Source organism: Mus musculus, chromosome Y (genome assembly GCF_000001635.26).
Source record: "Mus musculus strain C57BL/6J chromosome Y, GRCm38.p6 C57BL/6J".
Taxonomy (NCBI): Eukaryota; Metazoa; Chordata; class Mammalia; order Rodentia; family Muridae; genus Mus; species Mus musculus.
In genome coordinates this window covers 65,428,954-65,455,981 of record NC_000087.7, presented here as the reverse complement: position 1 = coordinate 65,455,981, position 27,028 = coordinate 65,428,954, and positions in this window count along the sequence as shown.

The window sequence follows — 27,028 nt, the reverse complement described above, 5'->3', positions numbered from 1 at the left end:
ATTTCATAGAGACACATAGGTTATAGATCTGTGGAACTCAAGGTTTCATGGGTGGTATGGTAGGGTGATTAGTGTCTGTATATGAGTGCAGTTTCTGTTCCCAAGTCTGATGTCACACATACACATATGTTAAGTAATGTGTAGAATGTCTTCAACACTTGCTCTCTTAGAGTGAAACCCTCTCACCATTTTGACTAGTTTGACTGGCCAATACACTATTGGGATATCTACCTGTCTCCACCCCACAATGTTGCAGATATGAATAGACATGCCTGGAATTTTACGGAGTTGCCGAGAATACATGAACTCCACTGAGCCATCTTTCTAGCCCCCAGCAGGGTATTGTTTATTGAAATCAATGATCATATCAGTAGAGAAATGAAAACCAACATGACCCTGATATTCTACCTTACCTCCACCTAACACCAATAAGTGAATGTTAAATATAAATTTAATTCGTGTCCAAATAAATCCAGATTACAATCTAATGAATGATAAAATTGGAGTGGATCCAGATGAAAGCTACGTTAGTAGATTTTTGGCCTTTTATATGAAGAATAACCAATATTTTGGGTACACTAGGAGAGCAAATGTGTGTAAATGATTCGAATGAAAGAAAATCTGTGTTCCAGTGAATTTTATTTTAAAATAAATTTCAAAATCATGAAATTTCAAATATATATATATATATATATATATATATATATTTGTGTATGTTATTATGGGTTCATGTGAGTTTTCTTGGATTCCGATTGCAGAATTAGAGTATAGGGGACCTGGTTACGTGGCATTATTATTTTTTATTAATTAATTCATTCATTGTCCACCTTCCTACTGTTCCACATTCCATATCTACTGCCCATTCCCTGTCTCCAAGGGCAAGTCTCCACCCTACCGGATCTCTAAACACCTTGGTGTCTCTAGTTTGTTGAGAATTTGGTGCATCATTTCTGATTGAATAGAGATCAAGCAGATTTTTTTCTGTGTATGTTTTAGAGACCTTCTGATAGTTCGCATATGCTGCCTGTTTGGTTGTCTAGCATTTGGGAGAACTCTGGGTCCATAGTAGTTGAGACAGCTGGTCCTCCTCAGCCTCCTTCAGTCTTTCTCAAATTAAACCAATGGTTCAGCAGATTCTGTCCATTTTTTGTTTCCATACATTTGCATCTGATTGTTTCACCTGCTCATTATTTCTTCATAAGTACAGTCATTCTAGCATTCATACTACAAGTATCTGAATTCAGAAACCTACAGAGGCTATTTATTGCAAGCAGGTCTTCTGCAAAAGCAATATACAATATAAGTACTAAAATTTCTATCAGTGCTCAACAATATTCTATTCTTTGTGATGAAATCCCTCTCTCTCTCTCTCTCTCAATATATATATACTTCTCTAACACTTAGTATGAATAAAGATTCTCTTAAATTCTCTCCTACAAAGGGGATGATATTGGCATGTCATCTGCAACATTCATTCACTTTCCTACACAGTTTGTGCTTTTTCTTAGCAATCAACTAATATCTAAATCACACATGCACTCTGATTACAAAATAAGGTATCTGAGCTAATGCAATCTGTTATTCTGTGTCAGAGTAGGGGCAGGACAATTCCAAACTGTAGTTACATCCAAGAGCATGGACTTTAACAAATTGTGAATCAGTAGAAGACAAGACAATGTATAGACGCGGTTGTTTCTTTTGGTTTGGTTTGGTTTAGCTTTGCTTATTTCAGTTACCCACAATCATTATAAGAAACACAGAGAAACACTGATTAATGCCTGTATCTTGAACTGAATGCAAATCGGGGCCCTAGAACCAACATTATATTTCTGTTACAATATACAGTATATATTTTTAGAGATTTTCTTTTCATTAGCTATCATACACACACACATACAACAAGTTTAAGAAATGTTCCTAAATAAATGACCCAAATAGCAGCTTAATGATTCAGATGCAGATATTTTCACCCAATCAATAGACTGAAGCATCTGACCCCTGTTGTTGAATTAATGAGGTTGAAAGATATTAAAGAAAAAGGCATTCCTGTAGTAGGATCCCTGTCTCAATTAAACTGTTCCCCCAAGATGTCTGAAACTCTGGCCCAACAAAGAGACAGAATGCACCTGCTGATATGAGGCCTCCAACACACATACCCATCCTTATAAAAGGTGAAAAGCTTGAATCTTTCTTATTTAGAGATTATACATTTGATATACTTCAAAGTCATAAGAGAATGCTTGAGGATTCAACAGAGCATATCTAATTTCACTTTTAGTATAAAGAAAATTGTCACCTTCCTTTGGTCAAATACAGTAGTTAATGTTCTCCCTTGTAGATATCACCAAGATCTAAGGCCATATTTGGGGAAAGGAAAAGACTGAAGCTCACTGAGCCTCACACAGGATAATTTTCTTGGCCACTTCAAAAAGCAAGGAGTGCGAGAGGCATCTTGGGAATAGAAGACTTCTGAGAACCTCTTCTCAGAATGAGACATTCTAAGACCACAGTCAACAGAGGGGAAATCGTGAAAATCTTGGATCCTAAAGTAGAGGTCCCAAGTCTTATTTTCCAGGTTAGAAATGTCCAGTTCAGCTATGGTCATCATGGGAATTTCCTAGGCTCCACTGAGAACTGTAAGACGATTCAGACTCTTCCTCACTAGCTTCCAAGAATTTTCCCCATATACATACCCTGTGTAACAACTTTGAGTTTCCAGGCAATGGTCACAACAATCTCCCAACATGATAAATAGTTATGCATGAATTGATGTTTCCGCAAGGCTGTTTTCAGCTGCACACATCTGTGAATAAAAGATACGAATGGGGCATTTTGATGACCAATTTTGAGGCACAGGATATGGGAGACAATTTCAGTTTTCTATTTTCTGCCCTATCATCTAAAAGGGGAGAAATGTGAGGTGACATTGTTCACATATGTGTTGTGTGGATATCTTGGACAAATGGGATATGTTTAAAGAAAACTTAGTTGATCGGGGTATTTGTGAGGCAAATCCAGTAGAGAATCTATGCTGGTTCTTTAATTGCAGAGGTGGATCTGAAGTGTCCTAGTACAGAGGGTGGAGGTCTGAAACTCCCCTTCTACACAGAAGCTACTTCTGAGAGTCCTTTCAATAGATTTTGATTTCCAAAGGCCCCTTTTGCTGAAACTGAATGTTTAAAATCCACTTGGTAAATGGAAGTAGACAATAGACCCATACTCCTACTGGGAAGACAGGGATTGTTAGATGCCCTTTTATGTAGAATAAGTGGTATAAGTCTCCCATGGTCTAAAAGCCTTTTAAGGAAATAAAGGCTCAAAACTACATGGTTGGAATAGGAATATTCAATGTAAGGTATAATAATACATGTTTTGGGCCACACTTTGCTAATAGGTTCTAGGGCCTTGTTAGTCCTAGGAGAGTTGTGACATTATATTCAGTTTAGTGAGAAAAAGTAAGTTAACATTGGAAAATATGAGCCCCATGTAGGAAAGGAAATCTCTGAATCCCTACTGCAAGAGGAGGACAGAAACTTCTTGAGGCAGACTGTGACGTTGCCATATAAACTTCTGTCCAAGGTAAAGGTCTCTGGTACCTTATACAGTGGAGTATGTTTCCAGCAATGATTATCAATTTTCAATTCTTATTCAGAGTTTTTTTATTTTTTTTTTATTTTCATAGTTTGTGTTCATTGAGGAGATACACGGAAGCAACATATTCCTTCTTCCAAAGGCTTTTGAGGACTGTTGCTGGCTAGGATACTTCTTTGACTTTATTCATTATCCAGGTCTAAGCAGAATTAATGAAGTTATTTCATTTCTATTGACTTGTGTGGAAACAGATGGCACAGGTACTTTGATCCAGTTTGAAATATCACTATGGGACTTCACACCAGAGTGAACTAGGGTACCTGTTTACAGAAGGAGTCACTTTTGGAAATTTTCCTGATAAGTTAGGGATAAGACTACTTTGACCATATATAGGAATATCATTTTTGAGAAAGAGAATATGTTGGGAGGATAAATAAGATAAGAAAGATCACAGAATCCCTCAGGCAAATGTTTATCTTTGGAATTTGAAGAAGATGTCGAAAACAGCTTATCAAGTGCAAATGAACTCACAATTCAGAATACACATGTGTTCTGAGAAATTAAGGTGTGTTTGCCAACAATCAGAGCATTTTTCTTACGAATTGTTTGGTAACCTCTTGCTCTATGTTCTCTGTAAAGCAGCATGCCAGGCATAGCCAACAAAGAGGGCACTGCTCTATTTCAAGTGACAGGCTTAAAAATAGAAGTTGGGTTAGGGCTTATATATTTACTGTCATGTCTCAGGACATCATTTCAGAGTTGCTTGACATCCCTTCTTTATTTGAGCATGCCTGGCCACCCAGGAAACATTGGAAATTTTAGGAACTCCTAGACTAATAGTCCTGAGGATTCTATTAAGACAAGTAAATTTTCTGAGATATGCATGGTCAAGAGATGTTGATTTAAATTTTCCACAAGCGAAAATAAACATCAACTTTAGTTTTCATGTTAGTGGCTTTTCAGTAGGCTCCCTAAGCAACAAAATTTGTATTAAGACCTTTTCAAACTGAAGGGTGTGTCTATATTTCCCCAATTCAAAGATAAAATGTAAATTTGTTCCTTGTCAGAGTATTTACGTCAAAGATTCTTCATTGAAAAGTTTTTGAACCTAGAGTTTACCTTGAACTGAAGGGAAAATCTGGGAAACATTAGTATATATATTTAAGGTTCAGTTCATAATATCAGTAAGTTGTGTGGGATTCCTCGACCTAAAAGTATGTCCAAAACTCCTTTGGACAAACTGGTATAATCAGAGACTCGCTTTGCTTCAGGGTAAGATCTGATGACTCCTTAATCTAAGACAGATGGAGTAAGTATTACTTGGGGAGAAAGGAGGTGGTGTTGTCCTTGTAACAAGAGAGATGATCAGAGTATGAAAATCTCCATAATAGTTTGTACAAAAAATTGCTTACCTTAACTCATAAGGTCCTCCTTTGCCACACCTAATGGTTCTTCACATTCTGGAGTATCCATATCTTTAGCAGAATTAGCAAGACACCAAATATTGATACCATGATTCATGAAAAGCTTGAGCTACTGTCTTCAGCATGATTGCCTCCTAAGAATTATGTTCAACCACCAGAACTGTGTTAGAATGATGATTTCACACCATGTCATGTGACTGAAGTCAAGGAAGTGGCATAAGGTCCCAGGATTGGCCTCCTCGACTTGATTTATCTGAAATGTGACCAGAGGGAGAAAAATGCTCCTTGTCAGAGGTAAAATATCCCATGGGTTCCCGAACAGAAATTATTTTTTATGAGAGCCCATTGACTCAAAGGGGTGATTTTTAAGACCTCAATCATCACAGGAAGGGAAACACCATAACTGTGGAATCAAGTAAGCCCCTTGATCCTGTTGGACAGTAGGGGAGTATAACTGTTTACCTTCTGTAGAGGAGGTTGGACCAGGCACTCCTTAAATCCACATTTTCAGAGAACTCTAGAAAATTCTTATCCCTGAGGACTCTACTGCACAGTTGACAGCACTCTGAGGTTTGTTCTGACAAGACTGCTCAAAGTTCCTGGATCTGTTCCCTATTTATACTTACAATAGGCCACAGAAGTATGGGTGTTGACGACAATTACCTTTATGATGAGCAACTTAAAGAGAGATGACCTTGGATCTAGGCTGAAGTTTTTATTCATTGGCCATGGGACTTGAAACCAGACTTCTCTGAGTTTATTGGTATTGAAAGGTGTATCCCCTAAACAATAATTTCTGAGAGAGAATCTCTGGTCTATATTAGTTGAATGGTAGACCTGAGTAAGCCATGAACAAAGAGTGAAACTCCTGTGAATTCTTGGTACCAACGGTTTAGTTTTAAGCACACCAGATCTGTACTTGAATGTATGAGACACACTCCTTACTCTCAAATGTCAGTTCTATACTTTCTTCATCAGAGGGGCATGCCTCAGACCCCTCCAGTGCAGACAGAGAAAGAACAAAGTGTTTTTATTCAAGGTCAGCAGACCCCTTTGTCATATCCTTAATGTGAGGGACTACTATGTTTAGAGGAAGTAAGGCTAAGGCCTTCTTCAAAAGATAATCCAACTGGGGGTCAGCCCCCTTGAAATCATGGGATACTTTACTTCTAAGGTTGTGTGACTTGACAGAGTTGCTATTTATGCTTGAAATATAAATTATCCCGGTTCTGGTGGGGTACATCTGAAGCCCCATTGTGAATTCATCAATGCTATTGCATGGTGATATTAAAGAGCCATATTTGTGGCCAAATTAAGATGTTGTTGAAGTCTGAAGTCTTGCTTCTCATGTCATATGTCTCCGGATATCTTCATTCATTGAGGACCTATATGACACCTTTGTCCTGAAGTGATAATTCTGAGGGCAATTAAAGAATGTCTGAAAATTTTGGTTCTCATGAGTCAATGCAGCCTTCAACACTGGTGAGTTTCTAACATATTTGATGTAGAATGGGTATGTCTGAACCACTGTTAGGTTATTGAAGGAAGTTGTGAGGCACATATATTCAATTTCATGTATATGTTTGTACTGTCACTGCCTTCAAACACACCATAAGGTGGCATCAGGTCCCATTTTAGATTGTTGTGAGCCACCATGTGTTTTCTGGGTTTTCAACTCAGGACCTATGGAAAAGCATTCTGTGCTCTTAACTGCTGAGCCATTTTTGCAGCTCCAGCACATTGGTTCTAGACAGCTTAGTTTAAGGTCACTTAGGGAATTGGGTAAAATCTGAGAATACCTATTTCAGCATGGGCAGATCAGAAGACCCTTTGGTATACAGTATTTTGGATGATCTGTGGTTCTTAAGCTGTAAGTCTAAAAATTAATAGAGAAAAATATCTGTATTTGGATTACTGGTTTAGAGCAATTGCACCTCACATATCCTTGAGTCATGGAGAGTGCATTACACCCCACTTCAAGCATAGGGGAATACATCTTAGGGTTCTCTCAAAGAAACACAATTTGGAGGACCCTTTGAAAGGAGGAAAATGTTGATTTATCCACAAATAACCTATTAAAAATAGCATCCATTAGAGGTAGAAAGTCTCATACCACATTTGGGAAAGCAGAAATATCAAACACTCTTGTATCTTTTCAAGATAAAAGGTCAATTTTGGGAGGAATATTTGGAATATTTCATTATCGAGGCTTCCTGGGAACCCAGAATATGAATATCATGCAGGCCATGCAACAGCATAATCAATCGTCAGTATGCTAGGAGGAACTTCCCAGCTATTTCTCCTGGTAAATCAGCTGCCTACTTCTGAACATGGCAAGGCTTACTTGTTTCTACTGGACAACATATAAGTATATGTCCTGGGTTTATGAAATTGCTGGCTACTCTTAGACTCCAGCCATTGAAGCAAATGGGTCCAGATCCTTGGACTGAGGTAATGAGGTCAGAGGATCAGAAAAAGGAGCACTCAATGCACCGTATATCAAGGAAATCGATTTGTCATGGATTACATCAGATCTAGTTAGTCTAGGTCCTCAATGATCAGAAGAAGCACATACTATTCTACATACTATTCTACATGAGCTGGAAATTATATAGCTTATGGCTACAAATTGTTAGATACTCTTAATCAGAAGGGAGGTTTGTTTGTACTTTTAGTCCAAGGGACATATGTGATGTTTCAATGTGCATCTGAAGCAGCTAGGAGTAGAAATTGTAAGATGTAGAGATGGTTGATGAGAAGTTAAAGTTCTAAACTCATGTTGCTCATAAGGGGCAAAGAAAGGGAAAAACAGGGCACCCTGTGGGTCAAAAAAAGAACTGAAAATGCCAGGGTAAAAGAGAGAAGGGCACTGGCCACCCTCTTGAGAAGGACTGCCTTACAGGATCCATTTGGCAAGCTGTAAGTTCTGGTGTGTCCTTGGGTCAAAGGAGTAATTCGGGAGTGAGGATTAAGTCATAAGCTTCCTAGAGCATTTATGATATCTCTTTTTTCATAGAAAGCATCTGTGAAGCACATTTTTTTTAGATTGGGCATTTGAGAGCCTGCCTCTTTCAGGCTAAAGCATTCTGAGCCTTACTGAAAGAGGACACATAGCCAATGTCCCTTTGGTGAGAACTGAAAAGTCTGAGTTCACAATGCTCAGACTGATATGGTCTGACTTTCCCTTTTAGGGGAGAAGAAAGAACTACAGCTCCCCTTTTGCTCCGTGATCCTTTTGAAATTGATTTTGATATGATGTATATATTTGTGGCCTCCTAGGACAGAAGGGTCACAAAGGGACACCCAAATTCACATTGTAATGATTGTTTTCTCCCTGGGCAAGAGAGAGCAAGTATCATGTCCTGTGTTTGAGATGTTACGTGTAATTACTTTGCATAACAGGGAATGAAGTGGCACCTCCATTTGGAATTCATGGATGTATGAATCCCACTAGGAAAATAGCCAATGCTGTGGGCTCCCATTTTTGTATTAATGGAAGTTATGTGTTTCTCTCTCTTTGGCAGTAGATACATGTTTTGAGCACTACTTAGTAAAAACAGGGTGGTTGATATCCTCTTGGGGTGATGACAAGAATTTGACACCTCTATGGGGACTTTCTCCATCTGGAGATAACTCAATGCCTTCTTGTTCTGCAGGAGAAGTTTACAGGGCTATTTGGGTGTTAGAGGCACTACTCTCTCTCCTCCTATTAAAAGTAGCATTTCAGAGAATCTCATGAGGAGACATGAAATGTCTGAGGCTCTCTTCATGAGGAATAGGGTGGTTTATGTGCACTTTTCTCTAGGCATGGATCATGGTTTGCCACTCTCATGTTCTGAATGGGAAGCTTGACTGTCCCATTGTTCAGAACGGTCCTTTTCTGATAAGATAAAATAGATTTGGATGGTCTGTATTCACCTTGGTATGGTGGAGGACTTCTGAGGCCCTCCTCATGAGATGGTGAGCATCCAAAGGCTCCTTTAGCAGTATCAGAAGTAGTGAGGGTTATGGTAGTCACAGTTTTAAGATTTGCAACTTTTTTTCTTAGAAGTGCAAGATCTTACCAGCATTTTGGAATAGTGGCAGTGTTTCCACCTAGCATCTTTTTAGAGGACAGGTTTCAGGCCTGCTTGATCTACAGAGGAAAACATTAGTCTTATTTTTTGCAGTATAGAATTTTTGGGACAACCCCTTGGATGAGGAGAATAACTGAGATCTTTCTTGTAAGGAATGCTAGATGTGAAACTCAATTGTGAAGATTAAAAGGGGGAGATGCTTCTTGGAGGAGTAGAGGTAGGACTGGATTCCTTTCAGCATACTTGGAAGATGTGAGGCTACCTTTGGCAGAAGAGATGCATTTTAAAACATCAAGTTCTGAGAGGCAGTATCTGATATCTCCTTCTGAAAATGAGACATGTTTCAATGTCCTTTGGTTAGAATTGGAAGTACTCGGGCTCTTCCTCTGATAAGAGTAACTATCTGGCCATCTTCATGAGAAGGGGTTGGAATTAAGTCCCTGTCTGTACAAAGTGACAGTCTGGGAAATTCTGTTGAAAAGGAAGTACCCACAGTGTCTTTTCTAGATGGCATAGGTTCTAGAATCCCCTTAGCTAGTTGAGAAAGTTCTAGATATTCCTGGGCTAATGTTGGTGTTCCAAGGATCCCTTGATCAGATACTAAAGGGCTCAGCCCATCTACATTGTGTTTCATAAGACACAGAGACCCTGGAACAGATAGCAAAGATTCTAGAGACCCTGCCACAGATTCTGAACTCTTAGAAACAGATTGGTTACATGGCAGAGATTCTTCCAACTCTGGACTAAGTGTTGAAGAAACTGGTAATCTGGGAGAATTTTATGTGGCTGACAAAGATTCTATGATCTCTTGGGTGACAGAAGGTATTTCCTCACGGTTTTGCATACTTAGCATTGTTTCTAGTTTTTCCTTCGCAGAATTAGAAAGTCCAAGATCTTAGGATCAGATGGTGAATATCCTAAAGCCGCATTTTTCTAACAAGGTCCTGGAGACTCTTGGGATAACAAGGAAGTTTCTGAAGGCCGTTGGGCAGATGTTGATGTTCCTACTACACCATGACAAGACAGGGAAGGTCTCTGACTCAATACGAAAGGTTGTGACACTCTCAAATATAATTGGACAGATAAAGGTGATCCTAGATGCACTATGGTAGATGCTGAAAATTCCAAAGCTCCTGGTGTAATATTTGCTATTCCTGGCTTGTGTTTTGTACAGGTGCAACCTTTCATATTCTCCTCTAAAGGACAGGCAAGGGCCTCCAGCTTTTTGAACAGATAACAAAGGTCCTGGATTCACGTGAACAGATAGGGACATTGTCAAAAGCTCTAGGGTAGATCATAGAGATCCTAGGGTTCCCTGTCCAGATAAAGAAATTGCCATGGATCCTTTGGAAGAACCTGACATATCTGAAGCAGTTGGATCTGTTTTTTGTACCCTTTGTGGAGTATTCAAATACTCATTTGGTCCCTGGTATGAAGTCAAAGGCCCCTCTGTAGGTTTAGAGAGATCTAAAGGTTCTTCTGTGTAAGGAAAGGAATCAAAAGGATTAGGGAAGAAAGTAATGAAATAAGTTGGGCAAAAATTGCAAGTGCCAGAAGTGAGTCATTGTATATCACATATCCTGAGATAGCTGTTGAATTTTTTTTGTGCACCTGATGCAAATGAGGAATATTCTAGAGTCCCCTAGGAAGATGGCAAAGGTTCTACAGTGCCTTGTGCAGTTGCCAAAATACTCAGAGATTCTTGGTCAGATCTCAAAATCCTTGCAATATTTTGAGTAGGGTGGGTATATCACTGACACACTGAGGAATTTGGTGAGTCTGCTACTGTGTAGTGTGTAGATGTGGACTGAGTTCCTATACATTGTTTATGTAAAGAAGGATTTGAGAGCTTTTGGGAAGTTGTAGATTGTTGTATATACCTTTGTGGACATGTGGACAGATATAAGGTCCTCTTTGCAGAGAGAAAGGGACTCAAACTTTCATGAGAATAATCAGAAGATGCTGGAGTCACTTGTTAAGTGGAAAAAAGACCCAGAGGATTATGAGAACATTCAGAACATTGTGATGTATTCATCATTGCCTATGCTGAGATAGAAAGTTTCAGAGGTCCCTGGGCAGATTACAAAGGTACTGGATTCCCTTGGCCAAATGGGAAGGTCTCTGCATCTCCTTGGTACAATGTTATTGTCTACCAAGTTTTGGAGGTCATGGTGGCAAAGTTCCTAGAGCTGATGAAGTAGTCTGAGAAGATGTTACATCTTCTCTCACTCTTTGAAAATGTCCTAAAATACTCTGTGATTCTTTATATTGTGACAATATCCCTGTGAAACCTGTTGAATTTTCTAGATTTCTTTGGTTGAAGAAAAAATAACTTTATATGCATAAAGTTCCCTCTTTTGCCCTGGAAATTTTTGGGGGCTTTTGAAAAGATGGAAAAGCTTCTAGAACCACTGTAGGAGGTACAAGATGCTCCTGAGAACCCAGTAGAGGTGGGCAATGTCCTACATCTGATGGTTAAGGACAAAAGTATTCTTGAGATTTCTGGAAAGGTAGGAAATGTCCAGTTTCCCTTGGGAAAGCTGGGGATTTTTGTGCAAAATTTTGGACAGTTGGCGAAAATTCATAACTGTCTGCAAAGAAGTTGGAGCATTCAAACTATCTTGAGCTTATGAAACATTTTGTGCAGTCCACTGTTTAGATGTGGGCAGTTTAGGAGACCCTTAGGCAGAACAGAAATGTCCAAAAACCTCTGGGGAAGATGAAGAACCTACAGTTCCTTGTGAAGATGAAGAAATTTCCAGAGGCCTTTGATCAATTGACATAGATTCTGGTAGCACTTGAGTATTTTGCATAGACCCCAATCGTCTTGGGGTGGGAGGCAAAGTTCCCACAGTCTGCTTTACAGATATGTACTTTCCTACTGTGGCTTGTGCAGATAAACAATGCCACCTCAGTGCCCTGAGAATACAAGGAAGACCCTAGAATCATGTCTTTAGTTTTAGTCACTTTCAGACTTCTTTCTTGCGATAGACAAGAATCCCACAGTTCCTTGCTCAGATCTCAAAGATGATGGTGGCACATGTAGTGATATAGTAAGATTCAGATGCAGTCCAGCACATCTGGAGCTGTCTGAAGTCCCTCAGAAAGATGGAGAATATTCATTTGCTTCTGATTCTGCTGGAGAAAAAGCTGAATGCAGTAGAGCCCCTTCAGCAGGTCCTGAGTGATGTGTCATTGCCTGGGCTAAGATGGAATGTTTCAGGCCCCCTGGATTGATTGCGAATATACTTGATTCCCTGGAACAGATGGGAATATTTCTACACCTCCTTGAGTAAAAAAATGAATGTCTGCCAGGATCTTGAGGTGATGATGGCAAACTTCCTAGAGTAAGCAAAACAGATTTAGAAGATCTGACATCCTCTTTCACTCTAGGCAAAGGGCCCATGGTAGTCTCTTTGTGTTTACATTGTCCCAATCCCAATATACCTGTTGAATCAGTCGAAGGTTCTGGATACCTTTGGATGGATGACACAGAACTTTGCACATGCAAATTTCCAATTGCAACTGTGCAATTTTTCTTTTACCCTTAAGAAGTTAGCAAATGTTCTACATTTACAGTGATAGATAGTGGATATCCCTGACCACCTGGTGCAGATAGGTAGTGTTCTGGATAACTTGGGAAATTCAAAAACTTCTCCTGATTTTCCTGGCTAGAGAGAACATATTCATTAGTCTGTGGCTAACATGATGAGCATTGTAAGTTGAACAGATGGAGAAAATGTGAGAGCCCTCTAGTAATTAGATGGATGTTTGAACGAATTTGGTAGAGAAGACAGAGTACCTAAAGGTTCTTGTTTGGGTGTGTACAGAGACCCTTAGGCAGATAGAGAAGTTCCCAGAACCCTTTGTGCAGATGAAAAAGATCCTAACCTTCCTTCTGCAGGTCAAAAATTCCCAGAAGTACTTGAACAGACTGGAAATGTCCTTGTTCCTGCTTATCACTTTCTTTGTAACCTAGAGTCTCCGGGCTACATGGGAAAATTTCTTCAATCCCTGGGCAGCTATGGGATGTCCCTACATGGATTCTGAATTCAGGTAAGATTGTCCAGACACCTGAGTAGATGATGAGTGTAATGAAGAAATTTGTGCAGATACATTCAGCTCAAGAGTTGCTTATGGATATAGGGAAGTTGTGACAAGTGTCCGCAAAGATATGGAGGGGCTCGACTAGCTTGTGTTGGTGAGAAATGGCCATGGGGCTTTGGGACATGTTGCAATGTTTCTGTTGCCCTTAGCATACATGAAGACATTCCCCAAGAACCTGAGAATGAAGACAAATGTTTATGAGTACACTGGGCAGAATCTGATATTCCCAGAATCTCTTGGGACGATGATGACTGATCAAAAGACTGTTGAGTATATGGTGAAAGGCCTATAGAAGCCTCAACATATATGCTAAGTTTGGTAGATAGCAAATGTGCTAGATCCTTGGGACTACAAAATAAGACTCCTGAGATCATTGGTCATATTGTGAATGTCCTGTATGACTTGAAGGATGTGGCAAAAGGCCTGTAGTCCCTTGAACAGATGGTGAGTTTTCCTGAGATTCTACCATGTGTGTTGAGTTCCCTAGCTTCTTTTGGAAAGATGCCGAATGTTCTAAAAAACCCTGGGAAAGATGGCAAAGCACCCATAGTTTCTTGGACAGGTATCAAGTGTTCTAGAGTTGTTTTCTTACATCTCATAGTTATTGAATTGCCTGATATAGTTTGCTAGTTTGTGGAAGTTTCTGAGAACATCATAGAGAAGTTGAGGATTTCACTTTCACTTGGGAATATGACAATGTTGTTGAGATTTTTTGGTTTTTGGGGTTTGTGTGTGTGTGTGTGTGTGTGTGTGTGTGTGTGTGTGTGTGTGTGTGTGTGTGTGTGTGTGTGTTTGTTTGTTTTTATGTCCTGGTGGATGAAGAAGATCTTTTTTCAGATGGAAATTTTTCTGACTTCCTATTTTCAAATTTGGGAGTTAGCATAACCCCTGTAGGAGGCAAAGGATCTGTAGTTCTTTGGAAACATGGCAAGGTATACAGATATTCTACTATGTATGATGAGTGCCCTAGCTTCTTCTGGAAAGATGCTGAACGCTCTAATTTCCCTGTGGTATAACTAAAAAACCCTAAGTCCCCTGGACAGTACAGATTGTTCTAGAGGTCTTTGTTTACAACTGACAATTGTTAGATTTCCTGTTGTAGTGTGAGGAGATGATGGTGGTGCAGATGATGAAGGTTTCACATTCCCTTTGGAAGATAACAATGTTTCCTTAGTTCCCTGGGTAGAGGGAGAAGATATCATAGCCTCTGTTTCAGATGGTGGATGTCATCGGGTATCTTGCATAGATAGAGAAAATGTATAAGCCTTCTGAAAAGAACTGAAATTTTTCACAGGTCCTGGTTCAGATGGTGAAATTTTAGAGTCCTAGTTTCAGATTTGGGTAGTCCCATAGTCCTTCTAAGAGATAAAGAATGTTTCTCAGCCCCTTTATTAGATGGAAATATTTGAGCCATCCTATGAGCACCTTGAGTAGATCCTAAAGGCCCTGTTTTACGTCTTGATGGTTCTACAGTCCCCTGTGGTATATAGACTGTCTCAGAATGTCTTTTTCTTATTTGTATTTTGTCCCTTCCTTTTGGGATGATATAAAAGACTCTAGGGTCCCTTGTGCCAGTGATGACATTTGAAGAGTTCTTTGCAAATGGAAATACCTAGTGTAGATGGTGAAGAATGCAGAGTCTGTTTAGAAGGTGTGTAAGTGGGCAGTGGTCCTTGGATATTTACCAAAGTTTCTAAGGCCTGGGAAGAAAATGAGTAAATTTTCTGAGCATTTGGTGCAGTAAGTGAGTCTTTTCCACCATCCTAGGTAGATAGCAAAGAACCTTGATGCCCTTGGCATGATGATGATGATGATGATGATGATGATGATGATACCAAAGCCTCAGTAGCAATAGCAGGTAAGGAAATTGCTACAGGATCCTAGCCAGAGAGCATGTTTTTTGGAAAAACAGAGACATTTTTCAAATGTCCTGGAGATTTCTGAGGATATAAATATGTCCACATATCCACATCCACAGATGGCAAATGTCCTTTATAAACCTTAGAAGATGAGGAAGTTGCCATATCACCTGGTCAAGAAAGAGAATGAGAGTTCCCTGTTTAGATGTGGTGAGTTCTGGAGTCTGTTGTGCAGTTAAGGATATTCCCACACTCCCTTGAACAGAAGACAAAAGTGCTACACTTCATTCTGAGGATGAGGGTGTTCCCTGTTGCCATTGGGTGAGTGACATTACATTTAGGGGAGAATCTGAGTCATACTGAGATAAATCTAGAACTCCATGAATGTGGGGAAAATTTGATGGCATATCATGATATAATGGTGAAAGGCTCACAGGCTCTGAAGCCACCTGTTTGGGTCCAGGAGCTACAATGGCTGAAGGGGAAATTGGCAGGGATCCTGGTCTAAGTGGCAAAGTTCTTACCATCTCTTGGGCAGGTTGGCAGGTTCTGAGTTTACTTTGGAGAGATAACAATGGTAATAAATTCTCTTGAGTACTTGGTGAAGTAGCAGCTGTACTCTGGGTAGTTGTGGAACAATCCACAGGCCTTTGCAAGGACATCAAAATTCCTGAAAACTCATGAGTTGAGATTCCATGTCCTGAAACTCATTGTGCTGATGAGGAAAGATCCAGATCTCCTGGAAGGTGGAGTGAATGTCTTGAATAACTTTTTGAAGATGGAATATTTTTCTAAACACCTTGGCCAGATGACAAAGTTCTGTAGTTCCATGGGCACCCAGATATACTGGGAAAAATCCTGAAAAACCAAAACACCTTTGCATAGGTGACAAAGTTTCTAGATGCCCATGGTTAAATAATGATGGTCTCACATATCCTAGAGCAGATGGTAAATATCCTACAACAATAATGTTTTAGTCAGAAGCGTTTTTAGATACTTTAGAAGATATGAAAATTTTCTGGTGTGTTTGGGCTAAAGACAAGTTCTAGATGATTTTTTTAGATGTGGACTTTCCCTCAGGCCCTTGATTTCACAAAGGAGATTGTGTAGTCCTGAAGTCTGATTTGCAAAAGGACAAATTACCTTAAGCATGGTCAAAATGTTCTGCATCATTTGAGAAAGATGAAGAAATTTCCTGGGCCAGATAGTAAACACATAAGAGCCTTTTGGTTAGATAATCTTGAGCCTTTTTGGGGAAATATGGATTGTCCAACATGCCCTTTGGTAGACTGAAGATGTGAGACTCATCTGAGGAGAAATTGTAGCTTTTGATGTTTCTTTGGCATCAGGGGATGTTTCAAGTCTCCCCCCCCCCTTTTTTTTTTTTTTTTAGAAAATGTTCTGTAGTCTCCTTTGTTAGAAAGATCAAATCTTAACCTGTTTTTTTTCTTCTTCTATAAACTGGATGACTGTATTATTTTGGTAGAGGGAAAATGTCTACTACTTCCTACCAGAGAAGGCATGGAAAAGAAACACTCTTGGGTAGATGGAGATAATTGTAAAGCACCTTGTTCAAATATCACAAATCCTATGACCTTCTGCACAGATGGGGAAGGTCTTAATATGTCTTTTGTAAGTGTGCAAGTCTTAACCTTGGCTTTAAAATGAGGGGAAGGCCCTAGAGATACCTGTGTAGATATGGTTTCTTCTAGAGCATCATGGACAAGTGTAAAAGATCTAAGAGCCTCATAGGCAGGTAGTGAAATTTCACTACCTCCCTGTCTACTAATGAAAGTGGCATCTCCTTAGAGCATCGTGGATAGGTGTATAAGGTATAAAATCCCCATGGGCAGGTAGTCGAATTTCTTGTCCTCCTTGTGTACTAGTGGAAGTTCCAAGAAACTTTTTTTCAGATGGAAAAGTGGATAACAACTTCTGTATAGAATTTTCAGTTGTCATAGACAGCTTGGTGGGCAAAACAGCTTCCATGGGGCCTTTTGAATATGAATTAGAACCCAGAGGATTTTTGGCATTTGAAAATTTCTAGAGACTTATGCTGGCATGAAGAAGGACCAACAGGCTTTTGTGTAGGGGGTTAAGAATCTATAGTATCTTGTTTAGTTGGGGAAGAAGGCTGATCCTCCTGAGGTGATAGGGAAGATCTAATAGTCTCCTATAAAGTTTGGGGCAGCTCAAATTTTCTGAATTTGGAGGGATGCTGAGGACCCTCTTCTTTAGAGTTCAGAGTGTTAACTGGTATGGTGTCCACTCTAAGTCGCCCTTTGAAAGATTGAGAAGGTCTCAGACTGCCTGTGGAAGATGCTGATGGTTCTAGTTCACTTCCTGTATGTGCAGAAGCGAAAGGCCTTTTGTAAGACTCAGGAATTTCTACCACGTCTTGAGTATGTATGGAACTCACAAGATCCTATTCTTGGAATGGCAAATATCCTTGAGCTCCTGGTGTAGGTGTGGACATTTTTCTCTTTCCTTGAGCATTTATTAGAGGTGTGAGGCTCACTTGGGACATTGTGATTGCATGTATTTCCCTTTGGACTGAAATAGATGATGTGAGCACATTTCTTATTGGTAGAGGACTTTGAAAGCCCTCTTGGTTTCATGGAGAATGACTGAAATTCCCTTGGTCAGGAGGGTCAGGTCTCAAAATAACTCTAGTAGGAACAGATTGCATAGGACACTTTGGGGGGAAAGAGAAACATCTTTGGATGTCTTTTTGAGAAGACTTTGCTCTCTGCCCTGTTTTGGCAGCTGGCAAACATTTTCAACTCTGCTAGGGAAAGGATGTGGGACATGATACTTTTGGGACAAATCACTGACATTACCCTAGGGGGAAAAGGTTTAGAGCCCCCTTTATGTGACTTACACTCCTGTTGTAGGTCCTCTTGACCAGAGGGTTCTTCTCCAAAATGCTTTGGAAGAAAATTGGAAAGAAGAGAGTCATGTAGTGTAATGGATAACCTTTTGGAAAGCCTTCTGGAAGAGCAGGCATTATGATTTTACTGTCAGCACAAGTGAGTAGTCTTTGAGATGCCTGTGCAGATGTTCAATGTCCCATAGAGTATTGGAAAAATTTGGATAGTTCCATTACCTCTTGGCTGGATAAGGAAAGACCCTGAGCATTTTGGGGAGAATTAGGAGATCCCAGATATCCTTGGCTAGATCGGGAAGGGTGTAAGGAACCTTGAATGTTTGGAGAAATTTCCTGTCCATGTTGGCCAGTAGAAGAGTAGGCAGAAGATGCCCCAGGCACTGTGTGATCTTCTTTGAACTTTTTAATGGCATCTCCAGTACCGTGTTTGGAAGATATTACAGGCATTCAGGCATCCAACTGGTGAAAATCCATAGGTTCTTCACCCAGTGGACATAGGCTGGCTTCTTTTCACCTGTCTATGCATGGGCACAGCAGATGAGGCCACTCATTTTCTAGTGGACGGCTGTAAAACAGATTGTCTGGTATCCCTGGTTAGAGGATTACTCGTGAACTCAGGAAACCTCAGAGGAAGTGTAACTGTCCATTTTATGTTCTCTTTTAGATCCTTCAGAGGGTCCAGGGTCCTGTTATTGGATGAATGCTTTATAAGAGCTTTGGGTTTCTGTAACTTTTCTGTAACATGAGATCAGGTTTTTTTTTTTTTTTTTTTTTTTTTTGAATCTCTCGTCTTCATAGGGTTTTGGGCACCTGAACTTGTGCCGATTCTGTATATGGAGCCCTGGAGTCACAAAATCCCTCGAGTCTCTGCTGGCCAACTGCTTCCCCTGTTAGTTTAAGGTGTAAAATCCAGTTGGGGGACAGTGAAGGGAGTCCAAGGCTATGGAGGCTGTGAAATCAGTTGCGGTAGGGTATCACTATTCTTTGGACTACACTTAAGGGTGTTCCAGGCACTGGAGGATGTGAAACCTGTGGTATGTGGTCATAGTGTCAAGTCTGGGCTGAGGCTCACTGCTATTTCTCCACATGTCTTGCTATTTGATCATTAAGGAAATTGTTCAAGAAACATTAAATAGATGACTGCCCCTTAAAGGGACAGTGAATGTACTTGGCAAAAGTGACTTGTAACAAGAAACGCTTATGCAGCATCCCTCCTGAGAATTGTGGACATATAAGAAGGCACATCACAAAGAATATAAGTTACAGTGGCCTCAGAAATCAAGTAAAGTTTGAGAAAGGCTGTCCTCAAGCCTTCTCAGGCCATTCCCGAGCCTAGATGATTGCTGTTCTCTTGCCTGCACAGGCCAATCTGGAGCGTGCAGTTTGGCTGTCCTCCTGTTTGCACTGGCCAGTCCTGAGCTACCTCATATTAGCAGGGCAATCATCCAAAATTTCTGAATAAGGAGGGACCCAGAGGACCCTCATCTTTAGGGTTCAGAGTGCTACCTGGTTTGGTGCCCACTCTAAGGGTTCATGACAAGGAATTGTTGAAGGCAAAGCATGGTTGGAAATTAAGGACATGGTGTTCTTAGGAGACTATGCTCTGAAGTCCATCTTAATCCAGGATAGATCCCTCTAACCTAAGGTCATCAGTGAGTGTTGCAGTGATGTTTGTTTCTGTCTCATAACTGAATGGGAAAGGCTTATCCATACCTTTGCTCCTCACAGGCTATGGGGCTAAACAAACACTGGCATATTTGCTAGGGAAAGAACAGGTGTTAATATTTGAATAGAACATAGAATGCATGGAATAGATATCACAGATATTATTTCGAATTTTAAATCTACCTCTCCTAGATAAATCTGTGATAACTGGATGCTGAAAGACATCTCTAAATTACTAAATAATACTTACTGCAATATCATTATTGTGCAATTAATATGCTATTGTTCAGAGAATAAGGGCAGAACTTTAGTAATCTCTTTATAGTACAAATGAAAGTTTTATTTCAAATACTTATATCTGTGTTTGACTAGATTCAGAACACAGACAAAGATGGAATCCTGAAAATAGCACTTGTGGCCTTAAACAATTGCTTTGTCTGTCACAGTTAGTGAGTTAGGTTCCTATTACTTTTTCATATTTGGATTGCTTGTTGAAGGTCATATAATTCTCCTGAAGGACAACAGGCAAATGGCTCACATCAGTGGCAACACATGGACCATTCAGTTTGAGTCCAATGATGCAGCCGGTATATAGTTGCACAGAATGATTTATTAAACCCTTAGTTAAACTGATTCTTTGAGAGGTCATGTTTTATAGAAATTGATACACTAAAAAAGTGTAAAATTGAGGCTATAAGTGAAGATCCTTCTTTACTGACACAGAAACTTTGTTTGCCTGTTGCATACCTTGCCAGTTTTCTAAGAGCAGTTTTTGATCTTGCTGGATGAAAGGTGTTTATTTGGCTCCTCTCTTTGATTTTTCTGAAGGATTTCGGTTTCCCTTTGGCTACACAGCAATAAAGTCTTGCATCATTCAGAAACACAGGGGCACTTTCTAATATCTAATTATTTCCTTGTGTCATTGCCTCAATGCTATGCCATAAGTTCTTTCTTCTTGGAATTCCTGAATGCTTTAGCACCCCTTTTCTTTGTTTAACTCTAATTTATCTCAGTAGTTTATATTTAAAAGCCATTTACTGTCAGAATATCCACTCATTTCCTACAATAGGGGGTAACTTGTATTCTGGATAATTCTGTATTCACTGTGCTTTTCTGAATTTCCAGTTGGTCTTTTTACATCTTTGAAAACATTAAATTTAAGTACCAGAATAATCCTGCTAGGCATGAAGAACTTGCTGCATGGTAAAATGGGTAGGAAATTATAAGTATCAATTCAGATAATATATACCTTTTGAGAATTAGCTTCACATTTCTAATGTCCGAACAAAATAGCTTTCTTAATTTAAGTTACAGTTGCTATGTTTCACTCAGATAATCTATAAAGGCAAAATGAGTAGTGGTTTATAAATGAAGAAATGTCTGCATTAAGCATGATAATATTGAAAAGAAATTACAATTTTTCACTTTGAAATTAAATCTCTGAAGATGATAACTTAACTTGTGTTTGGAAAAGATTTCTGTGAATTTTTAAAAATATCATTATTAATATCAGCAGTATAAAGTTGTTCAAACAAAATGACTTTTATTCATTGTAAATTTAATAACGAAAATAACTGAATAGTAGGTTTGTAGCATTTGACACAGTAATTAATATTCTTTAATAAAGCTTTTAAATTCTGTTCATTTTCTTTGTCAGAGTACAAAGCAATAAGATTCCTTAGAGCATTTTCACAAATATGCTTTTATTGGTTTAACTTATTGCAATGTGTAATAGAAAAATCCACTGTTGTCTTGGTGATTTCCAAATTTATTCTGTCTGTCTCTGTCTCCATCTCTGTCTCCGTCTCCATGTCCCTCTCTCTCTCTCTCTCTCTCTCTCTCTCTCTCTCTCCCTCTGTGTGTGTATGTGTGTGTGTGAGTGTTTGTGTGTGTGTAGAATGGCTGAGACAGAATGGGGGTGGATCTCAATGGCATGTATGTATAATGTTTTTTCATGTATGAAGCTTTACATATATATCATATGTACACACACACAAACACACACACATATATATGTGTGTATATGTATGTGTGTATATGTGTATAATGTATATATATGTATATGTATTGATGTATATGTGTATGTATATACATATACACAAACACATACACATACACATAAACACACACACACACACACACACACACACATCATATATATATATGATGTAATTTTAGTAAAAGGAAAAGTAGCTTGCCACAGACAAACCTCACTTAGGTCCTCGATCCATTGGCATAACTTGGGTTCTGGGTACCAGTAGGCAAGGATTAGCCAAGAAGAGGGGCTGAGAAACTGACACGACCAAACAGAGGGTTGATCTGAATGTAATTTGTCTCAAAGCGAGCACTAGTCTTATAAGTGACTTTTACACAAAATAGAGGAATGCCTACAAAGGACTGGGAGGGACCAATTGGGATAGAATTCAATGTTAACAACTGTGATTACAAGCAGCCCCCCTCCAAGGTTTGCTTAATCTTAGAAGCAATAGGCAAGAGTCTCATGCCCTTACAATGGTTCCTCTTCTAGTCTATCATATAGTACCCCTCCACCCTAGGCCATTGTAAATTCCTGTGCATGGTTGAAACTCAACTATCTATAGTACTAAGTATCTATTCTGCTTGATCCTTATAACATAGCATTCCTTATTTCGAGATAATGGTAAATTCTTGCATATGGTAGTTTGTCCTGAGATTTCTAACTCTATGTAGCAGTTAGTAATGCCTGATTTCTTTCACTGTCTCTCTTACAATACTAGAGGTTAATCTGAATGTACCCAAATAGGCAGCATCCTTACTGAATTCAAAGACCATGGTTTGCTCAAGGACTGCCTAGGAGAGGAATTTATATGTGTGGAATCTAACTTAGCAATATGTCAAAACCAATCCTTAGAGGCACTTACAATAAATCAATATTAAGAGAAAGCACACAGATCCATTTACCGACTAAAGCAAGGGCACTGGAGCATTCATTATACATGTTGCCATGAATACAGGAGACTAAATTTCCATGAATTTTTCGCCTCAGGACCATGTCTAGGCTTTTTGGCCTGTCAGGTGGGTCACTACTCGTGTGTTTGTAGCAGTTGCTGAAATCAAGGCATGGAGGAAAATGGATGGAAGGAGAGTGTTTTGTTAGGTGAGTTAACATAGATTTGGAATGAGGGTATTAACATAGGTTTGCTCTCATACGGGTTTGAGATCATTTTTATATATTTTCATGCATGTGTGTGGTTGAGTGATATTATTATCTAGGAGAAAGATAGAAAACAAAGTAGAATACATATCATAAAAAATATAAAATGGTGTATAGCAATTGCTGTATTATTGCCGTGATAAACCATTATTACCAAGACAACTAGTAGAAGGAAAGCTTTTTTTGTCTTATCATTCCAGAGAGATAAGATTTCGTCATGATGCCACAACTCAGCCCTGAGGCAGAGCTGGGGCTCCAGAACTCCTCCCACATACAAAGATACCTTGACTACCAGATCTGTCATAGCCAAGCTCACAGATGAGATACCCCTTGCAGCAATACCTGGACTACCTGGGACCTCCAGGGTCCCTGTGCAGGCAAAACCTATTTGTCTTGCCCTGCTACAGACACATCTTCTTTTTGGCCCACTTCTTGGCCTGTGCCAGAGCCACTTTTCCAGATCCCATCCCACAACCCTAGACAGCCTGATTCCTGGTAGCTGAATCCCAACCAGTACACAAGCTCATACAAGGAACAGGATCCAGTCAGAAACAATAAGCCAAGTTAAAATCTGAGATAAACAGATATCAAGAGGCAAGTGAAAAATTGGAAAAGACCCAAAAAAAAACACTGAAAGCTTTAAAAAATCAACAAAACCCTAAAAAAAGAAAACTATATACATTTAAATTCTAAAACTAAGAACATAAAACACTAACAAAATATCCCAAAATTAAAAAACAAAAGACAAACAAACACATTTCTAGAACTCTAAAAAGAGCCCCTCCCAAAAAAAAACTAAAACCTTTAACAAACCCATAAGCCAAAAAGAAACAAACAACAGCAACAAAACAAAACAGATAGAAGGTTTAAAAAAAATCCTAAAATTCTTTAAAAGCCCTAAAAAATCCTAATAACCCAAAATACCTTAAAATCCATATGAATTCAAGAAACATCCAACCCCCCAAAAAATAAACCCCAAAAAACCCTAAAACCCCCCAAAATCCAAAATTATTTTTAAAATCATAAAAAACTAAAACCCTACATAAAGTCCCTAAGTCATTCAATCCCCCCTAAAATTGTAAAAACTCTAAAATACTTATAACACCATAAAGATACCTAAAACCTTAAAAATAGGAAACCCTCAAAAACCTTAGCATCTTTAAACAAACCCTAAAAAAGCCCTAAAAAGCTTTCTAAAATAACCTAAAGTGCTTTATATTTAGTATATTTTATCTATCTACCTATCTACCTCTCTACCTCTCAGCCTATCTTATCTATCTCATCTATCTCTTCTATCTCATCTATCTATCCATCTATCTATCTATCTATCTATCTATCTATCTATCTATCTATCTATCTATCTATCTATCTATCTATCATCTATCCATCCATCCATCCATCCATCCATCCATCCACCCATCCATCCATCTATCCATCCATCCATCCATCCATCCACCCATCTATCTGAGAGTATCTTGCATGGATGACAAAGATGCTATGATCTCTTTGGTGACAGGTGTTATATCTGAATGGTTTTGCATACATGGCCATGTTTATAATTTGTCCTCGGCAAAAAGTCCAAGATCTTTAGGATCAGATGGTGAATAACCTAAAGCCTCTTTTTCCAAACAGGGTTTTTGGGTCTCTTGTGATAAAAAGGAAGTGTCTGAAGGTCATTGTGCAGGTGTTGATAGTCCTACTATACCATGGGCTTACAGAGAAAGTCTCTGAGGAAAAAAATCCAGGTTGTATCACTCAAATCCAATTGGACAGATAAAGGAAACCCTAGACTCACTATGGTAGATAGTGAAATTTCCAAAGCTCCTGGTGAAACATTCGCTATTCCTGGCTTGCTTTTTGTACATGACAAGCTTCCAGATTTTCCTGTAGAAGACAGGCATGGGCCTACAACTTCTAGAATAGATAAAGAAGGTTCTGATTCACTTGAGCAGATGAGGGCATTGTCAAAGATTCTAGGGCAGATGATACAGGTCATAGTGTTCCCTGTCCAGATAAAGAAATTACCATGACTCCTTTGGAAAAATGAGTAGATCCTGAAGCATCTGAAGCATATGGATCTGTTTGTTGGACCATTTGTGGAGTAATCAAATAATAATTTGGTCTGTAGCATGAAGTTTAAGACACCTCTGTAGGTTTAGAGTGATTATGTGTAAATGAATGGATTCAAAATGCTTAAGGAAAAAAGTGAGGAACTAAGATGGACAGAAATTGCAAGTTACACTGGTGAGTCACTGCATATAACATGTCCTGGGGTAGCTGTTGAAAATGATTGTCCACCTGATGCAAATGATGAATATCCTAGAGTCCCCTGGGGAGATGGCAAAGGTTCTATAGAGCCTTATGCAGTTCCTGAAATACTCAGAGGTCCGTGGATAGATCTAAAAGTCCTTGCTTTATTTGGAGCAGGGTCAGTATATCCCTGACACAGCTGGGAAGTTGGTGAGTCTTCTACTGTATAGTATGTAGATGTGGACTGAGTTCCTATACCTTGTTTATGTAAAGAAGAATTTAAAAGCCTTTGGAACATGTAGAATCTTGGGTAGACCTTTGTGGACATGTGGAGAGACATAAGGTCTCCTGTGCAGAGAGGCAGGGACTCACACCTCCAAGAGGAGAATCTGAAGATGCTGGAGTCCCTTGTTCTGAGGAGGAAAGACCTAGAGAATTAGAAGAACATTCATATCATTGGTATGTATTCATCACTGCCTATGATGAGATAGAAAGTTTCAGAGGCCCCTGGGTAAATTTCAGAGGTGCTAGATACCCTTAGCCAAATGGGAAAGTCTCTGCACATCCTTGGGTAGAATATGAATGTCTAAAAGTTTTTGGAGGTGATGGTGGCAAAGTTCATAGAGTCACTGAAGTTGAATGAGAAGGTTCTATATCCTCTATCACTCCAGGCAAATGCCCTAAACTACTCTGTGAGTCTTTTTTTTGTGTGTGTGTGTGTGTCAATATCCATGTGAAACCTGTTGAATTTTCCAGATTTATATGGTTGAAGAAAAAATAACTTTGTATGTGCAAAGTTCCCTCTTCTGTCCTGAAAATTTTCTTGGGCTTTTGAAAAGATGGAAAAGCTTCTAAAACCACATAGGTACAATATGCTCCTGAACACCTAGTAGAGGTGTGAAATCTCCTCCTTATGATGGTGAAGGACAAATGGATACTTGACATTTCTGACTAGGTGGGGAAATTCCAGTGTTTTTTGGGAAAGCTGGGAATCTTTATGCAAAATGTTAGTAAGTTGGAAAAAATCCCATATCTGTTTGCAAAGAAGTTGGAGCATTCAAACTATTTTGAGCAGATAAAACATTTTGTGCAGTCCCTTGTTTAGATGTGGACAGTTTTAGAGACATTTGGGTAGAACAGAAATGTCCAAAGGCCTCTTGGGAAGATGAAGAACTTAGAGTTCCCTGTGAAGCTAAAGAAACTCACAGAGGCCTCTGATCAGATGACACAGATTCTGGTAGCACCTGAGTATATTTGGTAGACCCCAAAGGTCCTGGAGTGGGAGGCAAAGTTCTCACAGTCTGCACAGTGTGCCCAGACAAAGAACTTTGCACAGGCAAATTTCCAATTGCAACTGTTCAGATATGTACTTCCCTACTATGGCTTGTGCAGATAAAGAATGCCCCTCTGTGGCCTGAGCAGATGTGGAATACCCTATAGTACTTTCTTTAGATTTAGTCACTTTCAGACACCTTTCTTCTGATAGACAAGAATCCCACAGTTCCTTACTCAGATCTCAAAGATGATGGTGTCATCTGTAGCTATGTAGTAAGATTCAGATGCAGTCCAGCACATCTGTAAGTGTCTGAAGTCTCTCGGAAAGATGGAGCATATTCATTTGTTTCTGATATAGCTGGGCAAGGAGCTGAATGCAGTAGAGCCCTGTCAGTAGGCCTTGAGTGATGTGTCATTGCCTGGGCTGAGATGGAAAGTGCCAGAGGCCCCAGGGCTGATTGCAAATGTCCTAGAATTTCTGGACCAGATGGAAATATTTCTGCACCACCTTTAGGAAAAGATGAATGTCTACCAGGTTCTTGAGGTGATGGTGGCAAAGTTCATAGAATTGGCAAAGCAGATGGAGAAGTTTCTATATCCTTCATTACTTGAGGCAATGGGCCCACAGTAGTCTCTGTGTCTTTACATTGTCCCATTCCCAATATCCTTGTGGATTCTGCCAAAGGTTCTACATACCTTTG